Raw genomic sequence first — 12,954 nt, 5'->3', positions numbered from 1 at the left:
TAAAAAAAAAAAATCTCCAAAATTTTCGCCATGTTGGCGACCAAAATACTGGCGATATATCGCCAAGTGTCCGCCAAATTATAACACCACTTAAGTTTACATCGAAATTAACAATGATTTCCCCCAGAAAGGGGCAAAAGACCTCTTTAGAAACACCCGAATGCAATCAAAGGGGGGGGGGGCACAACTAGACCCCACTAGGAGTCTACGTACCAAATTTCAACTTTCTTGGACATACCGTTCTTGAGTTATGCCACATACATACGCACATACGTACGTACAGACGTCACGAGAAAACTCGTTGTAATTAACTCGGGAATCGTTGAAATGGATATTTTGACGATTCGACGCGTGTCTATGCGTCAGGCTATTGGCAAAACTTAGATTTATTGTTTTGTTTTCAAAAAATGCTGCAATTGTTTGGTAGCGGGGATTAAAAAAAACCCTTCGTTGTGGAAAATAAAAATTATTTTTGCTGACGTTATGAGCAAAGAGAAATTTTTCACATGATGTGAATAAAAAAAAATAATAATAATTTCTTTCAAGTTCTATAAAAATTGTATTTAAGTACTTTTAATGAAATGGAAGAAATATTTCAATGCTTTCAAATGCTACATCGCACAAAGCTTTTCGTACAAAGCTGTATTACGCCAATTCTTTTTTTTTTTTTTTGATGCAAAAGGATGGAATTAGACAATAAGCAAATTAATACTGTACGCTGCATAACGTATTTTTTTCTAAATTAAAGATTTTTTACCAAAAATTCAACATCAAGGGAAGCAAAACAAGTCAAAGCAGGACAAGTTTTGTCTGCTTCTCAAAAGAAAAAAAAATCTTTAAATTTTTGAAAAATTATTTTTCTTTAAATAAAATTGACCTCATTAATTCCGCACAAGAGCTTCAGAAACCTGTTCCTGCTCTCGGGGGAACTTGTGCATGACTGCCAGACTGTCTAAGATTTTTCATTCCCTCCTCTTCTCTCTTTTATGCCGATTTATTATTATTATTATTACTCGAGCCCGGATTATCTGCACAAAAAGAGAAACATTAAACTTGGCATGCAAATATGCACTGAAATCAATGGCGTAGCTACAGTTTCTGCCTCCCGGGGCGGTGCCTCTGTCTGCCGCTTTTTCATTAAGACATATGACACTAAATCATCGAAAATTATTGAACTTAAAATTGAAAACCTTATTTTAGGGAGAAAGCAAAATAATTTAATCCGTATTCTTCCTACAAAAAAAGGGGGGGGGGGTGTCCTGTCTGGCATCTATCCCAAAGAAATATTCTAAATTTATGTATAAAATCGCAGTTGAAAGTGACGTTTGGGGATTATCTCCCGAATCTTCATAGAAACTGAAGTACGTTTTAGACTTAATTGGCGTTATTAGGTCGGGGTTTTTTCTAGAATATTTTCCAAAATTTATGTTTTGAAAATACAATTTAAGCCTATCTTAGAGGACGTTAAGGGAAAATTCAGGGACGCACTTCGGAAATATTTAAACTTAGAACACTGAGAAGCGCAGCTGTATAGTCGCCGCCCGGAGCGGACCGCCCCACCCTAGCTACGCCACGGCCTAAAATACACAAAATCTGCACTAAAACTTTAAAAGTACTTACAGGGCGCTCCAAAATTAAAATTTTTGGGAGAGCGGTAACTCACTCAATTTGCTGAATAAGGAAATTTTTGGGAGGTCACACGTCAGTGACCTCCCATTGTTGTGCCCCTGGATACGTACTAATATATTTTTTTTAACCTACATAGAGAAAAGTTATCACAATTTCGCAATGTCAAGCGAAAAAGACGAGTTGCCATTTTCTTTTTTGTATTTGTTAATGAGATGAGAAATACATCTTAAAATAATTGTTCAAGCAGAAAACGATATGCGCTCTTATTGATTTTACTGCAGTAAACCACAATTTGTTCTTAATTTTTTTTTTTTTTCCAGTAATGCCTTTTGTCATTAAATGTCCTTTCCATGATGTTTTACTTTTCTCAGAGGCTAACAGCAGGCAGGGCCGTCGAGAGAGGGGGGCAAGCCTATGCATTGCACAGGGGCCCGTGAGAGATTGAGGGGCCAGCGAAGCGGGCCTAAGATAAAGATAAATCCCAGTCCCTAAAAAAAAAACTTTTTAGTTTGATGGAAGTCTTTCTCCTAGAGTTAAGATTATTAGTTTTCAATCGAAGTGAATTCAGTGAAAGTGATCAGGCTCGAAGTGAGAAACTCTACTTGTCCCTATCTTCATAGCCCACTATCAACGCCTTAAACCAAAAAAAAAAATGTGATTTTTTTTTTTTTTTTTTTTTTTGCGTGAATTCCAAGGCTAAAAAAAATTGCTTCCTTTAGAAAGCTAAACAGAATTTTAGTGAACTATTATCCCGTATAAAGCCTCAAAATGCAGAATTTTTTACGTATTTTTCAAAAATCTTCCCGGGGGGAAAACCCCCCGGACCCCCTAAAGTTGGAGATATTCTACCCTCAACCCAACGGGGATACCTGCATCACTCTCCTGGTATCCCGCCTCCTCCAAGGAGGTAAAAAAAGGCAGACAGCAGAAAGGTTTTTTATTTATTTATTTATTCATTTCCATTAAGTACACACACAAACACACGGTCGCGTAGGAAAAGACACATCGTGAGGAAAAAGATATAAAATGGCCTGTTTTGCTGTCGACATAAAGTTGTCCGAGCTACAAAAAGGGTCCCCCATACCTGAAATCGCAAATCAATTTTAAATATTTATGTGAAAACGGAGCGTAGAAAGAGGAGGTTAAAGATTAAGTAAAAAGTTAGGGGCCCTGAAGAAAGTTGCATAGGGGCCCATAAATCCTGTCGACGGCCCTGACAGCAGGAAGTGCACAGAAATTTTGTGGCCCGTCACAACTTACTTTTACTGGATCCCCTCCAAATTGTTTACCCCTACATCCATACATATATTTCACCCCTCATTTTAAAAATGTCGGGCTCACTTCAGACTCGGGCACGTGCAACTTCTCCCACCTGTGCACGCCCCTGACTACCAAAAAGGGCAGTATACATTTCCACAAAATACCTTTTCATTGGTCAACCGATTCTTCCTTCTTTGTGAAAGACAAAAATGTTCCTTTTTAATTTTGACATGGTAAAAAAAATCGAAAATGAAGTGAAATGCGTAGTAATATATGCACGTTTTAAAAATTTACCGATTTTATGCATTTTCATGCACTAACGTCAAAAGAAGCAAAAATATGCAATTACCTATTTGCATTTGCATATGTACTAATCCAGTTTTTAGTTATTACTATAATACCTCTACTCATAGTTTGTCCTATGACAGGAAAATACGTTCACACAAATGAAAGTTGATTTTGAACATCATCGTAATGCAGTTTATTTTGTTAGTAATTTACGGTAATTTTGAACCTTGTGGTTTAATTTTACGCCACTTAATTTTTTTATATTTGACCTCAAAAGAAACGGTAGAAGTCCCAAGACTGAATTCTGCTGGCAATTTTTTATTACCAGTTTTCTGCTTTTTTATTTTACGAAACTAGAAAGTCGCACGTCAAGGTGTGACTGGTGAAAATTGCTTCTACATTTGAACGAAGCCATTGCCTGTTTGGTGATATTTTGATACTTGAAATGGTAAACCTAACTCCAGTGGATTAACCCTTAACTCCAGGAGGTAGCGTTCGTTTTTGACCATCTTTTCGTTTCTTCATTCCCCTGAAATAACAGTTTTACCAGTAAAACAGTTAAGTTACCCGGATCGAGTTCAGCCTTGTCACAAAAAAGCCTTTCCCTACATGTAAACATTACCAAAACATATTATCAAATAATCATGCCGTGGCACGAGTTTCATTGTTGAAACACGCGGGTTACTCTATATCATTGGCTGTTATTCATATGAAGATTAATTGCTAATTCTGCAGTGGGAAGGTAAAGCGCAGTATCTGATAGTTTTTTTTTTTTTTTTTTTTTTTTTGCATGTTTGTCATCTACTATACGTTAGCTTTATTAGCTTTATTGTGCAAACTTGCTTATTTGGATTTAGCTGAAAATAAAGTTGAATTCAAATATGTCGAAAACTCATTTCTGCAGATACTGCCGTTTACATGCTCACGGCAGAATACATCAATATATATTTTTAACTCCCGCCTCTACAAATGTGTTTCATCACTAAAAATCGGAAATATTTTTTTAGACTTTATGTTTTGGATAACAATTTAGTACCGTGGGGAAAAAAAATAAGGCAAACATTACATTCACATTATGTTGTAGTTTTTAAAACGCAAAATGTCAAACATCTCAATTTCTAAAAACCAAAATAATACGCATCTTTTCCTTCTCTAACACCTTCTATTTTATCTTGTTAAAGATGGTACAGTTGAACCTTTTACCTTTTTAATCCGAGCCCCAGTAATACTAACGCCATCACCGAGTTGAAATACATGTGCTGTAAATAAAATTGATTTGTTTGTTCTTTATTGTATGTTTATTGCAGAGGTATTTGTGATCGGAATTTTCCCAAAAAATTGGGTTGCTGTTTCTGAAAATTTTGGGTTGGCAACACATTCTAAAACTGAAAAATTAAAAAAAAAAAAAAATTAAAGGAGGGGGGCGGGGGTTCAATGATTTTTGTGTGCATATTTGAAGAGTTTTTACGGGGGAGCGTCCTCAAAGTTTCCGAAAATTTTACACCACTTCTTCAGAAAATTTTACTTGAATACACTATCACCTCTATTTATTGTTATAATTATTTTCTATAGTAATGCTGTTTAAATTTTACGTTTACTATTAACTAAATGAAAAATACTAGTTCGCTCCTTTCTGTGTCACTTACGATCCATTTAAGCCACGTTCTAGCTGTTTCTATGCACAGCAAAGGCTCTCAACTTTTTAGCTTCTACGCCCTCCTCTGAACGCAGATGTAAGATCACGCCCCCCCCCCCCCCCCCCCCGTCAGACCACCATATGTGATCAATACAAGAGTACAATCGAAGTTGTAGCTGAAGCCAGTTGGGAAGTTGGGACAGCTAAAACCTGAAACTGGCTTCTTCTTAAAATACGGATAATTTCTTCCAAATTTAATATTACAACACATAACTTTATTTTGAACACATTGTTGTTAGAGAGAATTTAACCACACAACTAAATACAAATAGATTTGAAGTAATGTAAGATTTATGTGAGGTTGGCATGTTTTTCAGTCTCCCCAACATCAATAGGAGGATTACCATTGTTTGCTCTTGACAAATTTTTACTTCCTTTTACAAAAAAGGAAGTATTGTATTCGCGAAAAAATTTTCACTCAAAAATTGATCTTAATTTCCATTTTGCTCACCCCCGAATGAACGTTGAGTTTTATTTATTTATTTATTTTTTCAACTCGACCACACATGGATAAGTGCCTAAGAACGTATAGACACGCGAAATATCCATTCTAACGATTCCCGAGTTAGTTACAACGAGTTTTGTCATGACGTCTGTATGTACGGATGTGCGTATATGCGTATGTATGTCGCATAACCCAAGAACGGTATATCCTAGAAAGTTGAAATTTGGTACGTAGATTCCTAGTGGGGTCTAGTTGTGAACCTCTCCTTTTGGTTGCATTCGGGTGTTTTTAAGGGGTTCTTTTGTCCCTTTTTGGGAGGAAATCATTGTTAATTTCGATGTAAACTCAAGTGGTGTTACAATTTGTCGCCAAGTTGGCGACAAATTTGGCGTTTTTTTTTTTTTTTTTTTGTTAATCTGGTTTTAATTTGGTCACTGTTGGTGATATTTAGAGAGTAAACTATTGAATCACATTAAAATTACCAATAATGGGAAAATGACAGTAAATTGAAATAAAAGGAAGTCATGTGAGGCACACATCAGCTCGTTAAATGTTAGGTTTTAACTTGTAAAAAAAGGCACAGTTAATGTGGCTTTTTAATGACTCTTTGCCTGTTAATGCTGCAAATACGGATGAAAGCTGCAGTAAAAACTTCAAAAACGGCGATAATGTCGAAGATATTTACTTGTGACTTGAAAATTGAGTGAATTGTAGTTATGTTTTGCTTTTTAACTTTATTTTAGAATACATTCACGCCCCCTTGAATTTCTTCCAAACCCCTACGGGACGTGTCCTCCTAGTTAAGAACCCTTGACGTACAAGACACTGTTTTCGTGTGGTATTTCACTCTTTCAAAATGAACTTCTGACCTCTAAAAATGTCAAGAAATAGAAAAAAAGAAGTTCAAAAAAAAAAAAAAAAAAAACTCTCGTAATATCTCTGAATACACCATCATGAGTAAACTGAATCTTAACATTCTAGGGCTTTATTCTTAGGGGCCATTCATTAATTACGTTAGGATGATTTTGGCAATTTTTGACCTCCCCCTTTCCCCCTATTCTTACGTAATATTCCATTTCGTTTTTCAAAATAATAAAATAGCGAATCTTACATCACTGGAATCGTTGTTAAGTTCTCTATTGTTCAATTAAACCTTTATGTGTAAAGAAATATGTCCTAGAATCTAGACTGAATGTTTTTTCGACATTTCTTTGCATATGATGCGATACTAATTAAAAATAAAACATGCCATACCTTGTGCGATCCTTTTATTATATTATTTTATACTAATTTATTCTTTGTACAACAAATAAAAAAACAGATCATCCTAATATGTTTTTTACCTTCCAGACGCAAATGGAATATGATCACTACCAAACCACTTGATCACGCGATTTCTAATATAAAATATCGACTTGGAAAATACTACGTCAGAACGGGTGTGACCCCCGACCCCCCAAAGTAAGGGTATGTAGAGATTTTTCAATCCCCTCCCCCTCGGGGCCCTTACGTAATTAATGAATGGCCCCTTATCGTGTTGATTCGCTCTATTTTATATCTGTGTTTACGCCGACAACATGTGTCCATCTTGACGTCATTCCAAAGTAATATTACGAAAATAGAAATCTTTAGTCAATGTTTACTTCAGAATTTCCAGAAGCAAATGAAATGAAATGTAGGTTGATTTATTTGATGGTACGCCATCTGTGTCAAGCATGGAAAATACAAAATACCATGACACATGATGCAACTGAATGTTTTTTTTTTTTTTTCTTTTTTCCCTGAAATTTCAGCTGTCGTCAATTTAAAAGTTACAATCATTCAAGTTAACTCTGAACAAATATAGGTTAACTTTGTGCCCACGCCCTAAAAGCAAGGGCGCCCCCCTCCCAAGAAGCAAGCCGCCCCCCTCAAAAAATACCCCTAAAACTCCTCCCCCTTCTAAAAATTTTAATGGCGCAGTATGCGCCAGGACCCCCCCTCCCCCTTAGGTGGGCACCCCTGAATTTGCACCACACAGTGGCGTAGCCAGAAACTTTTTCAAAAGGGGTGTCCAGCTTAAAAGTAGTGATGATGCTTGGAGATATAAATGGAAACAGCCATAAATTGATTTTACTTTTATATAGATAATCATCTTTAGCCTCTTTACTAATAACTAGTCGACCCGTGCGGAACTCCGCACTGTACTTCGAATCGTTTCATAAGGCATTTCGCTCTTTAAAAATTTCAAAGAGAGAACATTATGAAGAAAAACCGAAAAAAGTAAACGGAAAAAAGTAAGCGCACAAGAGAAGGCATGTAATTTGAAGACATCAGTAGAAAAACCTCGTTAAATACAACGTTGTGATAATTTGATCATCGCTCCCCCTTTTGGTTGTACGTATTTTCAATGCAAATATAAATATCATTAAAAGTGTGGCTGAGTGACACGTGAAAAATCAGTAATTTTGCATGTGAAAAAACAGGTTGTGGCAAATACAGTCCTGCCCATGTGAGCATCTGACGGAAAAAAAAAGAAACATTAAAGAGATATTTAGTGGCACGGATTCGAACTGGCGCCGTTCTGATTAACAGTACGACGCTCCAACAAACCTAGTAACTGTGCCTTCCTTTTCGAATGCTATTCATTGAAGGAATGCTAATTAAAACACAGTAAAAAAACTTTTTCGCAGAAAAAAATATAATAAGATCATGCGTCTATGATTTGTCATTAGCCAGCATGATACGATTTAAAATTATTCGTAAAACATGGAATTTGATTAAAAAATGAGGAAGATCTCACGTAGCGATTGAAACAAACATTCTAGAGAAGTAATAAATTCGGTTTAAAAAATAAGTGTTTTTATTTTTGAATATTCAACAATTTCCCATAGCAGGCTTCTTTAACATGTACGGCTTAAAAGCCCGCACTTGTTTTTCTTTTAATCGAACACTTAAAATTTATAACCGAAACCAGTTGAACTGAGTCCGTTTTTTAAGTGTAATTTTTTGAACGTAGACAAAATGTTTTTTTTTTTTTCTCAGCCGAAAGCAGAGGAGTAGAAAATGATTTCTTACTAATGAAGTTGATAATAATTTTAATGTTTTATATCGTATTTGAATAAATATTTAAAGATTTACTGGCTGAAACTCGTAGTTTTAATTTGGCGTAAAATTGTTTCATTTGTACAAAAGTTCGAACACTGCTATTAGAAAAATCTACATTTCAGCATACAATGAAATTGTTTTTCTGCACAAAAAGGATTCCCTTGAGGTATATCTAATGCTTTTTTTTATGCTTACATAATGCTCAGTGGTCTGGACAGAGTCAAAGCTTAAAAAAAAGGGAAGAACACCCTTCGATTAGCAGTCAACTTACCTGAATGATAACTGTAGCCTGAATAAAGGAGTCGAAACACCAAATAGCATTCCAACTGCATTATTTTATTACTTGTGTTATCTGTTGTATGTTATGAGTACATGTAATGCGTAATATTACTGTAAATTTGCTATTATGTCGGACAGCCCGAACTGGCCCGAAGTTCAGACATTTTATAGCCGAACGCTCTACCGAAAAAAAAAAAAAAAAAAAACCCACAGGTAATTTTAAATTTTTTTTTCTTGCCGAGAAGTGTTTTTATTTCTGAAAATTTTTACAATTTGTTATCGCAGGCTGTTTGAACCGTTATGACTTAGATGGCAGCACGTGTTCATCATTTAACAGCACGGTTAAATTACAAAATAATTTGAACTAAGTTCTTTTTTAAGCGTAGCTTTTCAAATGTAGTAAAAATGTGATACGCTATTTGTTTTTTTGCAAAAAGAAGAAAAATATATACATTACCCTTTAAATTGAGATAGTATTTTTTTTATTTGTACAAAGAGTCAAAAACTCATTAGAAGAATCTATATTTCAACATATGATTTATTATATTTTACTGAACAAAAAACAATTCCAATGTAGTCTGAAATCTTAAACCTGATACTTATATTTTCGCTTACATTATGCTTTAATTTTCTTCCCGGAGCCAAAGCTTAAAAAAAAAAAAAAAAACAACAACCTTACAATTGAGCATTAATTTAGCTCCGTGTTGCATCAAGTTTTCATAACAGCTAGGAGCGTTTCTACCTCATGTATTAGCTTATATTTGTTACTCATTGTTCATGCAATGCGCGATACTTTTCTAATTTTTTGATGCAGATTGTGCGGACGTAGGCCTGAACACGCATTCTCCTGATTACCAGTCGAACGCTCTGCCGATCAAGCTATTCAGCTCTGTCGGTAACAGTGCAAGTTTAAGTTATAAATTTAACCGAAAACCTCATTCTTGTTCTTTAAAACAGGTTTTTTTGCCCGAAAAAACAATTTTTAGACCGTGGGTCTATTTTTCGTCAGTAGCCTGCACGATAAGCTTTAAAATAAGGTGTAAATCAAAGAAATCGATCATGAATTGAGGAAAATCTCGCGTAGAAACCAAAAACAGGCTACAGAAATAATATATAAGGATACAGCTCAAAGTTTGCCTGGATCTCTGTCGAGATGTCTGTCCGGATCTCTGTTTGGATCTCTCTAACGCTCATATAGCGCCTAAACCGTTTTCGGCTGATTTTCATGAAATTTGGTACCAAATTAGTTTGTAGCATGAGGGTGTGAACCTCGAAGCGATTTTTCGAGAGCTCGATTTTGTTCTTTTTCTATTCCAATTTTAAGCCACCACTGGAGGAATTAATTCCTCTGCAGCAATACCGAGCGAATTACCATAACATATACGACCAAATTACCATAACATGACCGAGCAAATTAACATTGCATACTGACGAGAAAATCATCATCCATAATTTGTAAATATACAAGCGAACCAAAAGACCTTTTAAATTTCTACAACGGGCAAAGCTATGCGGGGTACCGCTATACATACATAAAATTGATTAAGATGGTGGAGAAAATATTTTCAGTAGAATGGAATAACTTGAACTTTCAGTATAGGAGTTTAATTTTGAGGTTCAAGGGACAGGTCCGGACATTGGGACCACCTTCTTTCTTGCATCACTGCATATTTTCTAGTATAGTACGTACCTAGGCAATTCTTATTTTAGTTTTTTTTACTTATTCAAAAGAAATTGCAAGAGGCCCTTTTTTTATGCATCAAAGTTGATATTTGCTCTTTGGTCAAAAAGCACATTGGGATCAAGAAATACGCTTATTCAAACTTCATATTTGTTCAAATTCAATACATTTGTTCCCGTTCAATAATCATGATCCACTATTAAAATGTCCGAATCTGCGTTTGAAGGAAATCAAGATTGAAAAATTACTGGTTAATAACCCAGGACTCCTACTTTTGCCACAACATTACGATTGCAACCCCTTCCGATTTCTACGGGGGGCTTTATTTCAAAGATGGGGCTTATATTAGAAGTACCCAAAGAATCGTGTTGGGGGTTTATTTTTTGATTTGGTCGTATTTTCGGGGAAACACAGCATTTTTAAATGAAGAAGAAAATAAATGATACTGGGTCTGAATGGAAGACAAAGTTTGGGTAAAACATACATTTAATTGCTTTTAAAAAAATTTAAAAAAATAACTGAAAGGTTTTTTTGGGACCGAAAATTGAAAATCGTGGAATTTCACTATGCTATTTGGCGGAAAATGCTTTTCTTTCATATTAGTTTTTCAATCCTAGGGAGAAAGACATGTTTTAAAAGAACATTATGATCAGACTTTTTTTCAGGAATTAGTCCCCGACATTCCCCTATATAATTTTCAAATGCTTCTCTGCACCACAAGTTTAAAAAAAAAGAAAAATTCATTTGAATTTTGACGTCTTGAATTCAAATCGGGGGGTTCACAGGGTGCAAGTTGTGCCATCAAGATTGGAAGGGGGGGGGGGGCGGATTTTTTAAAATTTATTTAAATTTATTTATTGATTTATTTTTAATTTAAACTATTTATTTAATTTTTATTTTATTTTATTTTTATTTAATTTTATTTATTTCATTATTTTGTGTGTGTGTGTGTGTGTGTGTGTATGTTATTGGTGTAACACATAACTTTTCCAACAAAATAATAATAACAATGATTAAAAACATGTAATTAAATAAATAATTTTAAAATTTTTTTATAAAATGAATTAAATAAAAAAGAGAGCTAAAAATAAAAAAGAGCAAAAGGGTTGAGAAAATTGGGGGGGGGGGGGGGGAGGTTGCGCCATTGGACCGATTCAAATTGTGTTTTTCGCAATCACGGATTGCGATAGGACCCTACTCGTTGACGTTCTTGTTTCTACAAATGGACTAGAATAGAAATGGAGAAGAGATTCGCACCCGTCAAATTACGGCGAGTGATTTTCTAGAAGAGGTACTACACTATAAGAAATTGTGATTAAGATTGCTGTAATAAAGGAAAAGATTTTAAGGCTGATATCCACCAATACACTTATCATAAAGAATATTTACAGCGTATAATGTTATGTATTTTTATTGCTACCTACCAATTTCAAAACCCAAGTACACACAGTGATTTTTTCCGCCTATCCTATAAAGAAAATCAATTTTTTGCATTTCTCTTTTTTCTCCTGCGATCAGAGCAGCTGTCGGCAGCAGGTCATTCCTTTCCATTAGGATGAATCATTGCTGCGTCGGAAAAAATGAAACCAGGTGTAACAACTCTCCTTGCAGCTATATTTGTATTTTCCCATGATATCCAGCATAATTAATCCAAAATTAACAGCTTAAACGAGGGCTTGCAAACACATTTAATTAATTATTAAACAAATTGAATGTGGCTATTACTTACTATATTTTTTCATTAAATATAATTTTATGTCTATAATACGAAGGAACACATTTTTCGTCGTTTTATTTCAGATACGAATTATTCTCTAACATTTCCACCAATACAGGTAGCTTCGCAAAAGTCACGGAAAACATATAAATTTTAGATATAGAATGGGGGGCGGGGGAATAATTCATCCGAATGAAAACTTTATTAACCTCCCTTTTAATCATCTAAAAGCAACTTTAAGTTCGTAATCTATATTTTTTTACCTTAAGTTTCACCGAAGGCACTAATGTTATGGTTTTTTGAACAGTTCAAAATTGAACAAAAAATTTATTCAAATCAAAAGGATTTTTTCTATACACATTCGTCATCAAGAGCTTTTTCCAACAAAGTTTCTTTGAAGCAAATTCACCTTTATATTCTCAATTCATATTTGCCTTAAATCACTTCGTTGGCGATAATGTTAAGTTTGTTTGAACTGTTCAACGGCACGAAAAATTGTTCAAATCAAAAAGTGGATTGTGAGAATGAGGTGCCTTTTTCTTGGCCATAGCGCCGTATTTGGTGAGAATGGGGTTGTTTCCAAAATTTTAAAAGTATTCTTTTTTTGAAAGATCATGCTTAAAACATAGGATCTGACCATTTTTAAATAATTTGTTTAAGTTTAATATTTTTAAAAAAATACTTAAATCGATGCGCTTTCATTGTTTACGCTTCTGTCGTGTGACATCACAAATGATAAAATGCCATTCAGTGTTGCCAATCACAGAGCAAAATATTTAATTCGCTTCTTGATTATCATAACGTGGAAACGTGGTAGAAAATGCGCTAAATTGCATCATTTGAGACGTCATAAAGAGCACGCCCTGTTTTCA

This window comes from Uloborus diversus, chromosome 6, assembly GCF_026930045.1.
Source record: "Uloborus diversus isolate 005 chromosome 6, Udiv.v.3.1, whole genome shotgun sequence".
Lineage (NCBI taxonomy): Eukaryota > Metazoa > Arthropoda > Arachnida > Araneae > Uloboridae > Uloborus > Uloborus diversus.
Note: the sequence above shows the minus strand (reverse complement) of the source record.